Consider the following 14,481-nt stretch of genomic DNA (forward strand, 5'->3'; position numbering starts at 1 on the left):
GGAATTCTTGACAATCTAGCAGTTTACTAATAAACTAACCAAAACCTTAGGAAATGATAGATCAAATAATGTTGACCAAAGAAAATGAAAAAGGATTAGAAATAGAAACACAAATGTATGACTTTAGCAACGAATATAAGAATCATCAACACTAAAGAAGACAGAAGTTTTAAAATGAAGGAAGAGACCTTTGTGGCATTGGCCCCATACAATTATTTATACTCATACAAAACATACTTTTATGTTACATGTAAGATTTTTTTCCTCCAATTTTACAAATTTGCCACCTGTTTTAAAATTAAAAACACTTGTTTAATATAACCATTCTCAATCTGCTGTTTGTATTAGATATTCATCAAGCAAACACTGTTTGATTAATGCAGGCCCGATCCTCCGAAGCTAATAGCGCATAATTATGCAACTAAAAGATTCTCCCTTGAATCGATGACGTTTAAGAGTCTACCTGTTGCACTTTCATTTAAATTAATTAGAATAATAATAGCCAAACAGAACGGAGAAAAAATGAAACAGGTTTAGCGCGTATATTATTATGAAAATATTCCAAGTATTACATAACAAACAGATAAAATGGAAAAACAGATTAATCGATCTTATTAGATTTGTTTGTTTTTCTGATTGAATGTAGTTGAGAATAACAGGGGATTGTTGATTCGTATTTTAGAACAACACTGGTGATAATAAGGGCTTAACTTTCGCTTAGCTGAAATCAGTTATGTAAGAAATATTTGTTTATTTAGTATTTGGTAGCCTTTGTGAATCGTATGCCACAAAAAAAAATTCTGCGGAAGTGCATCCTTTTTGAGTTTTTCAACTTTAAGCCCCATATTCACACTTCGCTCCTTCGTCCCTTCCTCGCCTTACTTCCTCGCGTTACTTCCTCGCGTTCCTTCGTCCCTTCGCTTCCTTCCTTCGTCCATTCGATGTTTGGAAATTAGTCAACACAAAATATTTTTAATATAGCAGCTACATGTTTAATACGAAATATCTAGTAACCTCTAAAATTTTTAAAAAATCCGAAAGGTGCATAATTTTTATTTTATAAAACTGCAATTCTTTGTCGTGTCAAAAATAAAAATTAAATTTTAATAATATATATTTTTTTTAATAAATCCGAATATTTCAGTATCATGTACAAGGTATATCAGTATGAATGTACAAGGCGAGTCAACAATAGAGTAAAGTTTATTACGTAATTTATATCGAAACCATGAAATATGACATACTAATTAAACGTTAATGATGTCAATCCCCATTTCTACAGATATTTTTGTAAAGGCATCATGCACACTAATTCTATTTTTTTATTTTTGTCGCTACGATTACATAAATATGGACATGCATTTTTTCACAAATATGAAGACAATATTGTTTTTTTCTTCCATTTTTTAGGCTATTGTGTGTGAATTATTTTTATATCGACTGGCGATTGCTAGATGTACAGGATGTCCCATTTTTGTGTGTTTTATGGGGTTTCTGGTTTATGAGTAGAGATATAAAGATGCTGTTTTCACATCATTGTTCTACTTATTATGAAACTAAATATCATACATATTTATCCTAGCCTTCTTAGTTCAAAGTTATTCGTTATTATTATTAAAAAATTTCTTTCTTTTACTTTTTATTTTTTAATTAGTAGAAATTTTGGCATTTTTCGATAACCTTTGTATCTCGATTATCTTATAACTTATCGAAAAGGTGAAAAGGGTCAGTGATGAGCGGTGGGTAAGTACCCAATTTGTAGATAAATAAAATCTGGGTATATATATATATATATATATATATATATATATATATATATGGAAGTATATGGAAGGAAGGAAGTGAAGTAGCAAAGTGTGAGTATGGGGCTTTAGAATAGCTTAAATCAGTTATGTTAGAAATATTTGTTTATTTAGTATTTCGAAGCCTTTTCGAATAGTAGGTATGTCACAAACATTTTTTTTGTGCAAATGCATCCTTTTTGAGTTTTCCAACTTTTAGAGTAGCTGAAATCAGGCCAGTAGTATGGCGGCACTTGATACCTAGGTCAACCCCAATTTTTTCCTTAATTTAGGGAAATTTAAGGTAAGAACGGTTAAAATACGCTAATAAACAAGAATAAACAGGCTTAAACAAGAAACAACCTTAAAAGCTTTAAAGTAGAAATAAATAGGTTTGAACAAAAAATGAACAGGTGTTGTTTAAAGCTAAAAAACGGTTCAAAGCAGTTCAAAAGCAGTTCAAATCGGTCCAAACCTGTTTATTCTTGTGTATTAGCGTATTTTAACCGTTCTTAACTAAAATTTCCCTAAATTTAGTGAAAAAATAGGGATTGATCTTGATCTCAAGTGCCGCTATGACTACTCAGGGCAACTTTCGTTTAGTTGAAATCAATAATGTAGGCAATATTTGTTTATTTAGTATTTGGAAGCCTTTCCAAATAGAAAGTCATGAAAATTTTTCTGAAAATACAAAATAATTTTTAGTTTTTCAGCTTTAGAATAGCTGAAATCTGTCACATCAAATCACGTTTCTGTTTTTCATTCTAGAAAATTTTCATTAGAAAAATACTTTTACATTTTTGTTCTCTGTCCATTTTAAGTACTTTTATTTTTTTGTCCATTTTAAGTAACGTTTTTAATAATAATTGTAATTGGTAGTACTAACAAAAATTAGGGGAGAGCGGGTACAGTTGTAACAGTTTTTAGAAATTTATTTTTCAAAAATAGAATGAGAAATTTCGCGAAGTGTACTTATTATCTTTAGATAGCCTAGACATTTATCATCAAAATGCACATAAGAAATCGAAGGTATATTCACCTATGTAGTCTTAAAAAAGGCAACAGTGGTGTGATGACATGTGTTACAATTGTAGCCCGCGGTGGTACAGTTGTAACATAGAGGAGGGACAAATGTAACGTGTTTAGTATATTGATTTTTCATCTGAAGCAAATAAAATTTTAGCTCCTAGAATCTGACAAACGTTAAGATTATGATTTGGATGCATTCAAACAATAATAATTGCTAGAAAATGAATGCCAACTTTTATTTACAATATGTGAAAAAACTGGTTCAGACAACAATCTTCAAAAGTTATACCTATTCTATAAAATTTTTTCTAAGAATAATTCTAACCTAGTCACAATCGTAGATTTTTCCAAACAGCGTTCTAAAAAAACTAATGCGCCTAAAAAAAATACAATATTAAAAACAAGTTAATTAAAAACTTTAAAAAAAATATCAACTTGCGAATTTTCCTTTTTTCCAAAAATGCTTTTTCTTGTTCAGGGGATAAAATTCTAGTATGTGGATTGTAACCACTTTAGGAGTTTCACCAGCTTGTATTTTTTTTTAAATAACGGAAAAGTGTTACATGACAGAGGTCCAAACTTCTAGCAACTTGTCGAAATCCAAGATTTTCGTTCACAACCAAACCCGCAGCTCTTTTTATAAGTTGTTTTGTAGGTCCCTTATCACTATTAATTATTATTACTTAGGCATGTTAATTAAAAAAATGAGCACATCTAACGAAACAATGGGTAGGTATCATTGTAACATGTTACAAAAGTACCCTTTGCAATTGTTACAATTGTACCGAACTGACAACCCTGCACTTTTATTGAAATTAAAAAACTACAGCAAAATTTACCTTAAACTGAACCATATCATGTTAAATATACATGCATAGGCTACAAAAGTATATACCTACATTGACTGTAAACTATCAGAGATGATAGTTATTTAAGAACTGATAAAATGGCTTAAGTTTTGCTTTTGTGTCGATAAATAGATATAGCTCTATTGTTATGTCACTGCACCATTGCAAAAGTCTCAACTGTCGTCAGATTGTACTGAGTCTTGAACTTGAATAACTGACAAGGTGCCATAATAATGTATTTGAATTTAAAAAAGTTATGATACCTGTTACATTGGTACCGCGTTACAATTGTACCCGCTCTCCCCTACTAATTTAATTTGCAAAACTCTTAAATTATGAAGATAAAAAATATTAAAATACAATAATAAATTGTAATAAAAATAATTACGCAAATAGTTCAACACAAAATCATGGCTCGCTAATATGGTATAATTATTAAGAATAAACATCTAATACCGTATGACCGAAAAAAAAACGGCGTCAAAGACGGCTGGGGAATAACAATCAATGATAATTGTGGCGAGGGCAAGCCCTAGACGTCATTTATTTAGCCGGTACTCTTCTGTATTTTTTAATGGCGCTTATTGTCACTTGGCCTTAAGAAAGTTGTCATTTATTTTTATATTAAGTATAAATTATTTTTAAATAGTGTAGTTTAAAATACGAGAAAATATATTTTTTTGGAAATGGATTAGTGTGGCTGGAAAAATCCTATTTTTTAATCTTTCTATAATTGATGTTAATTTTTGACTAAGTACCTTTATGTCAAATTTGATTTAATGACATATACAGTATGTCCCCGGATTGTCTTTACAAGAGGAAAAAAAACTTTTTTATTATTGACATTCTGAAAAAAACGCATTCTTCATAAAAACTCTTTGCTTGTTCTAAAACGGTTAATTCCGTTTATACTTTTCCAAATATCCATACCGTTTTAGAGAAAATTAAGAAACACATGAAACTATGGTGGAAGTCCTAAAAATCAAAAGGCGTTTCTGTAGTAATATCAATTCGATTCCATTCTTTGACAGATGTTTGATAGATTGTTATTATTAATTTTGATTAACGTCATATTCTTTGCTGTTGTTAAAGTATCACATTTTCCGATAACTATCAACACCTTTTCCATAGCATTTTCCGTATAAGTTTTGTGCTTGTTTAACATTTTAAAACAACAAAAAATATTATGTTAATTAAAATTCTATGAATAACAGTCTATCAAAGAATGAAAACGAAGTTATATTACCATAGAAACGCGTCTTGATTTTTAGGACTTTTTATATTAGTAGGTATATTTTCATGTTTTTTTTATTTTTCTCTAAAATGGTATGGAAATTTTGACAATTTTCTCAAAATATCAATAATAAAAAAGTTTTTCCTCTTGTAAAGAAAATCCGGGGACATGCATATCGCCAAAATTATCATCGATTATCATTCCCAGCCGTCTTTGTCGCCGTTTTTTTTATCATACGGTATTTTCTCCTCAGTTTTAGAAATAGATATAACTTTATATCGTTGGAAAAGGCGAAATGCCGTCATTTTTTGAAGTTCGTGGCATAATGCTATTTTACATAAAATCGGACTGAATTTTTTTCCAACTTACCAAAAATTATAAAGAATAATTATTTACAGTTCATACGAAATAATCGTGAAGTCACGTGATTAAGCTTGACCGGCACAACGTTGCCCACTTTTATATATTTTCTTTTAATCACAAAATATTTTATGCAACAAAAATAAATTAATTATAAATATATAAATAGTTATTATTTACAGCAACAAAACTTCTTAACAACACTTAAGAGACATTAAGGGCCATTACTACCGCTTTCCCGTTCAAAATATTCTAATAAAGTTGCGATGAGTTATTTCTTAATAGATGAGATATCTTAATAGCCGCGCGAATATCTTGTACACTTCGCACTAAAAGAGGTTATAAAAAGAACACTGCAAGGTCTGTTAGTAAATATTTTTAAGCTTAAAGTATGACAACACTATTTATTTAAACTAAAAACTCATAATACAAAACTAAAGTGTCAAAATCAATGACAATGTCAGGAAATAAATAAATAAATGTGGCAACTTGACATTTTTTACAGCCGAGCTACCACCTGAATCACCAGCGCGGGAAATTTAACAATTTAATTGGCAACAATGAATTTAAAAATCGCGCCCTCGATGACGTAACTAAACGTTTATTTGGCATGAACCGTACGTTATATTTCTTTATATTGATAACACGTCCTTTTTACTCTAAACACCCACCTGTACCCTACAATGCTCCTCCACAAAAATCGATTTGTCTGTGAAAAGAGCATCAAACACGTCGGCCCAAGTCAAAGTCCCATCCGATATGTAAATGCCAATCGGCATTTATGGACATTTGATAGTCCGCACGCTTATGTAAAACTATGTTAATAAGACGCGGTGCGCGCCTTTAGTCTTGTCTCTCTCTCACTTCTGCCAAAGATTAATGGTCGAAAAACGGACGAGCCGCCTAAAATTATGTTAATAACGGCCGGACCTGCTGTCTCTTTTATTATTTAAATACTCGACTTCGCCATTATTATTTTAATTAATTTAAATCGAAGTGCAACAGGTAGACTTCCAGACGCCGCCGCACCGGACGACATCGTTTAGGGGTCGTACTGTTTAACATTCGTGGTTGCATAATTATGCGTTGATAGAAATAAGCTTCATTCAGAACCTCGTAATTAGTGGAATAAATTAGTGGTTTCAATTAGAGTAAAAATTTGTTATTTCAATGTAAGCAACGTCAAAATTAGTGGTAGAAATTTTCAATCAGTAGATAAAGTAATCAAACTTTTAACTTTTCCTCTAATTATACTTCAAAATTTGCGAGAAATGTCATTTTGGTCTTTAGTCCCGTCAAGAGAAATTTTGGCTAGAAACACAAGGTATGCGAACAAACAAGGGAGGCGCTTTATTTACTCTCATTTTTTAACATGACAGATGAAGTTCTAAAGGGGGATGTTTTGTGGTTAGAAATCATAAGTTAATTGTTTTATAAGCTAAATATCAGGCTTTTTCTATGGATACAACTGACAAACGCAAGCTGTTGGTAGTATATTTTATTAATTTCCACTGTGTTTTTTAAACATTGTGAAAGATCGTAAACTAAAAAGTATAAAGTGTAAATGAAACCACTAATTAATTCCACTAATTGCGAGGTTCTGAATGAAGCTATAGAATATGCTGATGTAGTCGGCTTCGTTTATTGATCTGCTACACACACATGTAATTGGTTATCTAAATTCTTTTTATAATAGATCACCACTCACATATTAACCTTAATTATTTATTATATACGTAGGGGTCAAACAGTTTCATTCTTCATCTTAAGTGTGGCATCACTTCCCTAAAACACCATTGTTCAAAAAATTCCAATTTCTCTTTACCATTTACACTATCTGAATTGGGTTTCTTTATCTTTCCTTCTATTATGTTCTGCAGCAGGGCATATTTAGGTCCTCTCATATGTCCAAAGTACTCAAGTTTTCTCCTTTTAAGGGTATTAATCACCTCTTCGTCCTTCTGAATTCTGCGTCGCAGTTCTACAATTGTAACCTTGTCAGTACATGCAATCCTCAGCATAGGCCGATAAACCCATCTTTCGAATGCCTCAAGCTTCTTCATTTCGGCCTTTTAAGTGTCCAAGCCTCTGAACCATAGAGTAGAGTTGCAAATATGTAACCCCTTAGCATTCTTAATCTAAGCTTTTTAAGTTGATGTCTCCACTGCAGAGACATTTTTTGAGTTTTACAAAGGCTGCTCTGGCTATTTCTATTCCAGCTTTTATTTCTGCTGATTGATCCAAGTTTTCGGTCAACCAACTGCCTAGAGTGTATCATCTATTAGAACATTGGCTTGGACATCTTCTCTCTTAGTGATTATCATAAATTTAGTTTTCTTAGGGTTCATTTTCAGGCCATAGACTCTACACGTGTTGTTTAGTCTTTGTAGAAGTGTTTGCAGACCCTCCACGATGTCTGCTATAAGGACGGTATCGTCCGCGAACCCCATATTATTTAAGACCTGCCCATTAATAGTGATGCCCTCCTTTCTACTAGTCAAAGCCTCCCGAAAAATTAAAATAAACATTGTTAATGGCGGGTAAATATCCTGGGTAGTGGATCACTGTCCAACGACCCAAAGAAAAGAAAAATAATAGCAATTCTAAAACCAACTAAATCAACTGACTAACCTCAAGGTTTCAGTAAAATAGTCCATTATTTATTCCTAAATAGAAATGAAAGAGAAAAAACTGTAATATGCGGTTCATAACGACAATTTGACTCGAAATACCAAGCGTGTGGTATCAAGTTATTCGTAAAAAATGCTTTTTCCAAATATGCTAACGGGTCACCCTTGTTCCATTTGAAAAAATTAAGATATGATTAAAAATACGATTGGAGCATCTTTTAACCGGCCATAATAAGACACAAAAAATTAAACGATCAAATCTATTTTTCCAAGGCTCGTTGATTAAAAATTCACACTCTAGATTGAAATTTAAAATACGATGTTTTTAAAGCGAAAATGTTAAAAGTAAAAATATACCGAGGGTGCCAATTAAAAATACAAAAGTTGCAGTCATTTCCGGTGACCAAAAACAATTGGATACCTCAATCAATCCTAATTTATGTCATATACCTACTAACATACCAAATCTTGTTTTTTTATCTGAAAAAATAAAAAAGTTATAGGGATGAGCCACTTTTGAGACGCACGTGGTATAAAGATACATTTTGTCTTTTAAATTTATAAAAATATGTAGAACTTTTTAAATATCATTTGAGATTATTATTATTTCTGAAACATTTTGTAGGTACCATAATTAACAAAATTATTGCTATTCCTATTTTACTTTCTTAAAACTGTAAGTTTAATAATTAAGTCCAAACTTATTTCTGGATATTATAATTTTCTTAGCCTGTTTATTAGATAATAACCAATTTGTATGCATATTAGATTAAGAGCAATAAAGAAAAAAAAAGAATATGAAAAACTACTAATCACACACTATATTTGGATTAACGGTAACACTTGATAAGGCGATTAATTGGCACAGTTATTGGCCGCAACGGCTATACTTTTAATAGAGACACCGTAAAATGTTGCTTAAAAAAAAGTGTCTAAGATGTGAGAAATATGTGGGAAACTGAAAAGGTAAAAGAAGGTACGTAGACAAATAAATCTTTATCAACGATGAAGAAATTATTTTATCAAAACGTTAGTGATAAATGTTATTATGGTATTATACTAGGACTCAGGGAAGATTTCGACAGACAATGACAGAAAATAGGCAGATGGTGTCCATACCAATCCATTTATTTCACTAAAAAAGTTTCTAATATTTTTCTCTTGTTATTTTTAACAAATCTTTTGTTTTAAAAATGACAGATCATATTTCAATTTGACTGGAATAACGGGGCAGATAACGACGCACGTATGCAGATGCGTATTATAACGTCACCGTTGGGTGAAAAAGTTTATAATGGGAACTCAGGTTCACCAGGTTCCGTTACAAATAGGTTCCAGCTATCTCAGTAAATAATTAAGTAAAATATATGCACAGAACAAGAGATATCAAAAGGGAGGTGTATGGAAAAAGTGTATTGATTGAAAAGTCCAAAATGTACTGGATTCGTTTAATAAATACCAAATTCAGAGTTCAAACAAATTGTCAAAATATATCATAAGATGTATCAAATAGTTAAATAAGAATTAATGAAATATATATACTAGTAGAATATTCTTGTAAAAGTGAACTATCCATAAAATAAATTAAACCATGAATAATATCACAAAATATTGTTGTGACTAAACCGTGAACAACCCTGATGCGTATTTGTGATTATGATTAAATGACTGTAAAGAATAAAATGAAATTTAGATGTAAAAAAAATCCCCTAGTTCACATACGATCATATATTAAAAGTGATAAATTTTAACCAATCATAAACGCAATAAAATAAGAGATGATCAAAATCTTATCTGTCATCCAGTGGTCGGTCCAGTCAGTCCATGAGAAAATCCAGATTGCTGGTCTTTAGTGTTACAGTGGCATTCCTCGTCATAGTGGCATTCACGTCACAATGGCATTAGTTGCAGTACCAAATCCAGTACAAAAAAATTGGTAAAAATCTTAAGCTAAACAGTAATCATCACTAAGGAGTAATAGCCAAGGAACAAGAAAGAACCCTAAAATATGACCTATTTTAGTGACACGTTCTGGTTGGGACACAGTAAAATACCTTTCCACCATGCGGACCTTCCAAGATAAGATGGCGTCTCAACGCATGTTACTCCATGGAAAAGGGTTCCTTAACTGTCCTCGTACCCATCCCAGTACGTCCACACACCCATCTACAGCTCCTTTCCTCTAAAATAAATAGTTGTAGAAGAGAACCTTACACCTAAGAATGTCTCTTACCCAACCAACAAAGATATCCCTTTCCAAGGTTTTCCCCCGGAATTCCAACTACACAGGCCAAGCTCAATTTCTTGCCAGTCGACCCTCAATGAATTCAAAGACCGTAATTCTACTGAACAATCCCAATATGGAACGGCGACAAGCCAAAATTTCACTAGAATTTCTTTCTTTTATTTTCGGCAGAGATCAGAAGGCTTCCCCTGCTTTCACCAAGATGGTTCAAAGTCGAAAAAGGACGCGTGTTTGCAAAATCCGCAAAAGACGCTGGACTCCAAGATACCAACCCAAAATCCAACACTGGCAACCAGTAAAACAAAAGACCCAAAATAAAATTTGACATACAATTTTATTTAATGCATACGAATTGGGTGAAACATTTTATTACATCATAATAAACATATTATAATCCATATACGAACATAATATTATAAAATTATTAATACATTTTCCGATCATATATAAAAAAACGATTAAAAAGATCGAAAACCTAATTTACAAAGATCGATCTGTCAACCTTCAACGCCGGTGTCACACGATCAGCTGACAAACAACTGAAACGTCAGTCTGTAAATCGTAATATAAACAAGATGAAATTTAGAGAAAAATCAACTATAATCAGGTAAAACCAATTGATTACACACGGGAAAAATACATAATAAAATCCTTAACCCATATGTATATTGCAGACCCAACATTCCCACTTGTTGCGTTGAAAATAGACCAAAGATAATCACATCAAGTCTATGTTCAAGAATCCTCCGAAGAAATATGACAAGAATTATCGTAACACAAGCATAAGTCTAAATAAAGAATGAGTAACCACTGTAGAAAGAAAGGTAGGTTTTAAACAGACAAATTGATATTTTATTAATGAGGTTTTATATTACAGTTATCGGAGACAACTCCATCCAAAGAAATGGCACAAAAGGTTGTGATGATGAGACTTATAGATAAGATATTATTAGAAATTATATGTACAGTTAAGAAGTAAGCCAATTAAACGTTATTATTCAAGTTATTCAAGTAAGTTTTAGTTTTATTCCTAAAAATAAACAAAATAAGTAAAATAAGTTACGGTGAAGAATTATATGTATTGAGTTTTTTTTTCACATTTTGTTCCCGTTTACTTACTACTAAGGGCTTAATTGTTTTCTGTGGGCTTGGGTTGAATTATTATGTATTATGTATTTTTTGATTGCCGGTGTTAAAAAAATTTAAGATGTCGTGTTATTAATGATTTAAATTTTGATAATTTAACAATTTTAAAAAAATGTCAATGTTTAAAAGTGTTTAAATATTTTATTGGGGCTAAACTAGATCAATTTTTATTGCTTTCAGCTTCCTTTTTGCAATTATGATTAAAATGGTATTATATACTTTTTTGTATTATCCTTATTTTTATTTATTTTATTTATTTTTGTCATATTGTTGAATTGCAAATAAAGTTATTATTATTATTATTAAAGATATTTTCGAATTGCTTTTGCAGTTTGGTTTGTGTTAATAGGTGTGTTTTTGTGTTTTTATAGTTAAGTGGAGGGGAAAAAATCGAGGGTAGGTGAGGGAAAAGTAGGTAGTGTACCAACCAAGAAAGTTGTATTAGCCACCAATAAAGTTTGTATACCATCTCGTATATGGTACTAAAAACTGGAGTAGCTGTTAATAGTAAAACTAATTAGTGTTAATAATAAAACTAGAAAGTAGCTGTTAAAGACGATAGGTAAATAATAATAGCTTTTAGTACTGAAGGTCAATACTAATAAGGTCAAAAGGTACTATTATATAAAAATAAGATTAGAGTTAATTAAACCAACTTTTAAGGTATATAATTCAGAAAGTGTTTTTAAATTATTGAAATTATAATTAATAAAATATTTTATTTTACTTATGTTATGTTTTATTCGAGGTTTTATTTATTCCAGTGCAATATAAAAAATTTGTTTTATTTGTTTTCCCACTAAGAAAAGCTCTCCACTGTATCTCGGAAAGTATTAGCCGTAGGGCCTACGGAAAAAAAATATTTATAACGAAAGAGGCTATTAAAAACTGCTGGAAATTACTTTCAAGTTTGTAGAACGGTAGTTAGGGGGCGCAACTGCGATGACAATAAGAAAATGAAATTTTTCCATTGCCTAGATAAGAGGTACCATAGCTTCATTTTATGTTAGAACCATTTTCCCCTATCTGCTAAAAAAAAGTAGTGGGAGAAGGTTAGGTCTGTTTTTATTTAAATGTTAATAACTCCGCGCGAACTGGATGATCAGAATCCAACAGACGAGGCTTAGTTAAAAGAGTGTTCCATACTCTATATTAATATAAAATAATAATAGTGGCGCTGTCATACAATTTAACAAACATTGCGCGTTTTTTTTCAATTAAATGCGATAGTACCCGTATGATCGAGAAAAAACGGCGTCAAAGGCGGCTTAGGAATGACTATCGATGCTATTTTTGACGAGATAGAACTCTAGACGTCACTTACTGAGAATTGACATAAAATTTGTCAAAAATTAATACCTTATATAGAAAAACCATAAAAGAATAGAAAGTTTCCAGATACACATATCTATTTCCAAAAAATTGTTTTTTCAAATGTTTCGATCTGCACCAGTTCTACTCAATAAAAAATCGATATTAAATCATCCTTAATGCAGTAAACGCCTTTTTCAAAATAAAGAAGAGTAAGGCCAGTAAGACTCTAACCTAACTAAATCTCGTCCGACAAGCCTCCGACCCTCCGACCCCTCCAACCGAGACATTTCGACAAAATTTTTGATTATTGCGCTGTTAAAATGTACGGATTAGCCTTTTATTATTGTTTCATACACACTAGACCGTTCAGATTTACTAATATTGCATTGATTGTAGCTGTAAATAAAAATGTGTGTTTAATACCAGTAAATAATCCGTTAGTTGATGAAAGAAGTATCGTGTTTATCGACAAAATTAATTGTAGGCTTTTAAATTTTGCTTAATATGGTCATATTTTACAATATTCAACTCATAATTGTTGATACTTCTGGTGGATGATGTTCAATTTATACATATATAAATTATAAACAAACCAAATTGAAGTACTAGAAACAATAAGGTGGAGATAGTAATTTTTACGAAATCCCTGTATTATTACTTCTTTACTTATAGAGTATCTGTTCCTGTGTATGCCCAAGTTTCTGTTTTCCAAGAAGCATATTAATTAAATGAACAAAACTGTGTCCAAGAAATAATCTATTGCATAGAGGATTTAATGAAAACAAAATTGGTGATGCTGTAATCACAAAGTTCCATGCAGGAATCAATGGTTATTGCTAAAATATGTTATTGGTGTATTGTCAATTTTATTTACTTATATATTACGTTATTTAATCTCAATAATTTTAGGCTGGTAAGTCATTTATTTACATACCTAACTTTTAACGTAACTACTGGTAGATTGTAGGAAATAATATACACTTTGGAACAATTGAAGTAAATAAATGAATTAATATAATACATACATCAAGAAGTAATGTATAATTTTGGAAAAAGCTGTATTGATCACTTTCGAAAATCATAATTGTTTTTTTTTTAGTAAGTCGCAGAACAAATAATTTAGGTTTGTTATTAAATTAAATGTAATAAGTACAGATTTAGACTCTTGAACCAGGCATAGTATATTGATTAATAGGGTCCACAGTAAAAAATATTTTGTAATACCATTCGAAAGAAAATACAGACCTATATTTTACTGTTTATAAAGTGAGTTTCATTGTAACATAACTTAAGAAAACAATTAATATGCATATGTCAATCATAAGAATAGAATCTATTAATTGAATGAACTATACCCATAGTACTGGGCAAACAGTAAACCAAACCAAAGACCAAACCAAAGAAACTAAGACTTACAGTGTTAGATCATGTAGTATATAAGTATTTTAATTTTATCATTTAATAAATAAATACAATATAAAATTTAAAATGCCAATTTCTTTTATTTTAAAACAAGTGATTTATATATGTATAAACAATTTACAATTCTTTATCATTTAATTTATTGCTCACATCTTCCGGGATTATAAGGCTAATATTTTGCTGCTTATAGTGCCTATATCTCAAAAAAAATAATTAAATTAATTAATGATTAAGTATCCCTGTATTTTTAAATGTTGAATCTTATGGACTGAAAAAACTGCTGATGATATTTCTACTTTCACTGACTGAAGATGCAGAAACCTAGAAGAAATTCAAAAACAAATTGTACAAACATAACGTATGACTATACATTTCGGTAAGTCAATATCGACAAAGCTTTGATTACAGCATCACCTATTGGGTTTTCTTTAAATCCTCTATACAATAGACTATTTCTTTGACATAGTTTTGT

The 14,481-nt window shown here is 30.8% G+C and overlaps 1 long non-coding RNA gene across 1 annotated transcript; it reads left to right on the forward strand.

Moving 5' to 3' along the window:
- The first annotated feature begins 13,080 nt into the window (after positions 1-13,080).
- Positions 13,081-13,677, forward strand: LOC115875268. Its single transcript, XR_004048988.1, has 3 exons — positions 13,081-13,206; positions 13,260-13,500; positions 13,555-13,677. It is a non-coding gene; the product is annotated as an uncharacterized LOC115875268 (long non-coding RNA).
- Positions 13,678-14,481: the final 804 nt, after the last annotated feature.

Source organism: Sitophilus oryzae, unplaced genomic scaffold (genome assembly GCF_002938485.1).
Source record: "Sitophilus oryzae breed Bouriz unplaced genomic scaffold, Soryzae_2.0 scaffold_1358_pilon_pilon, whole genome shotgun sequence".
Lineage (NCBI taxonomy): Eukaryota > Metazoa > Arthropoda > Insecta > Coleoptera > Curculionidae > Sitophilus > Sitophilus oryzae.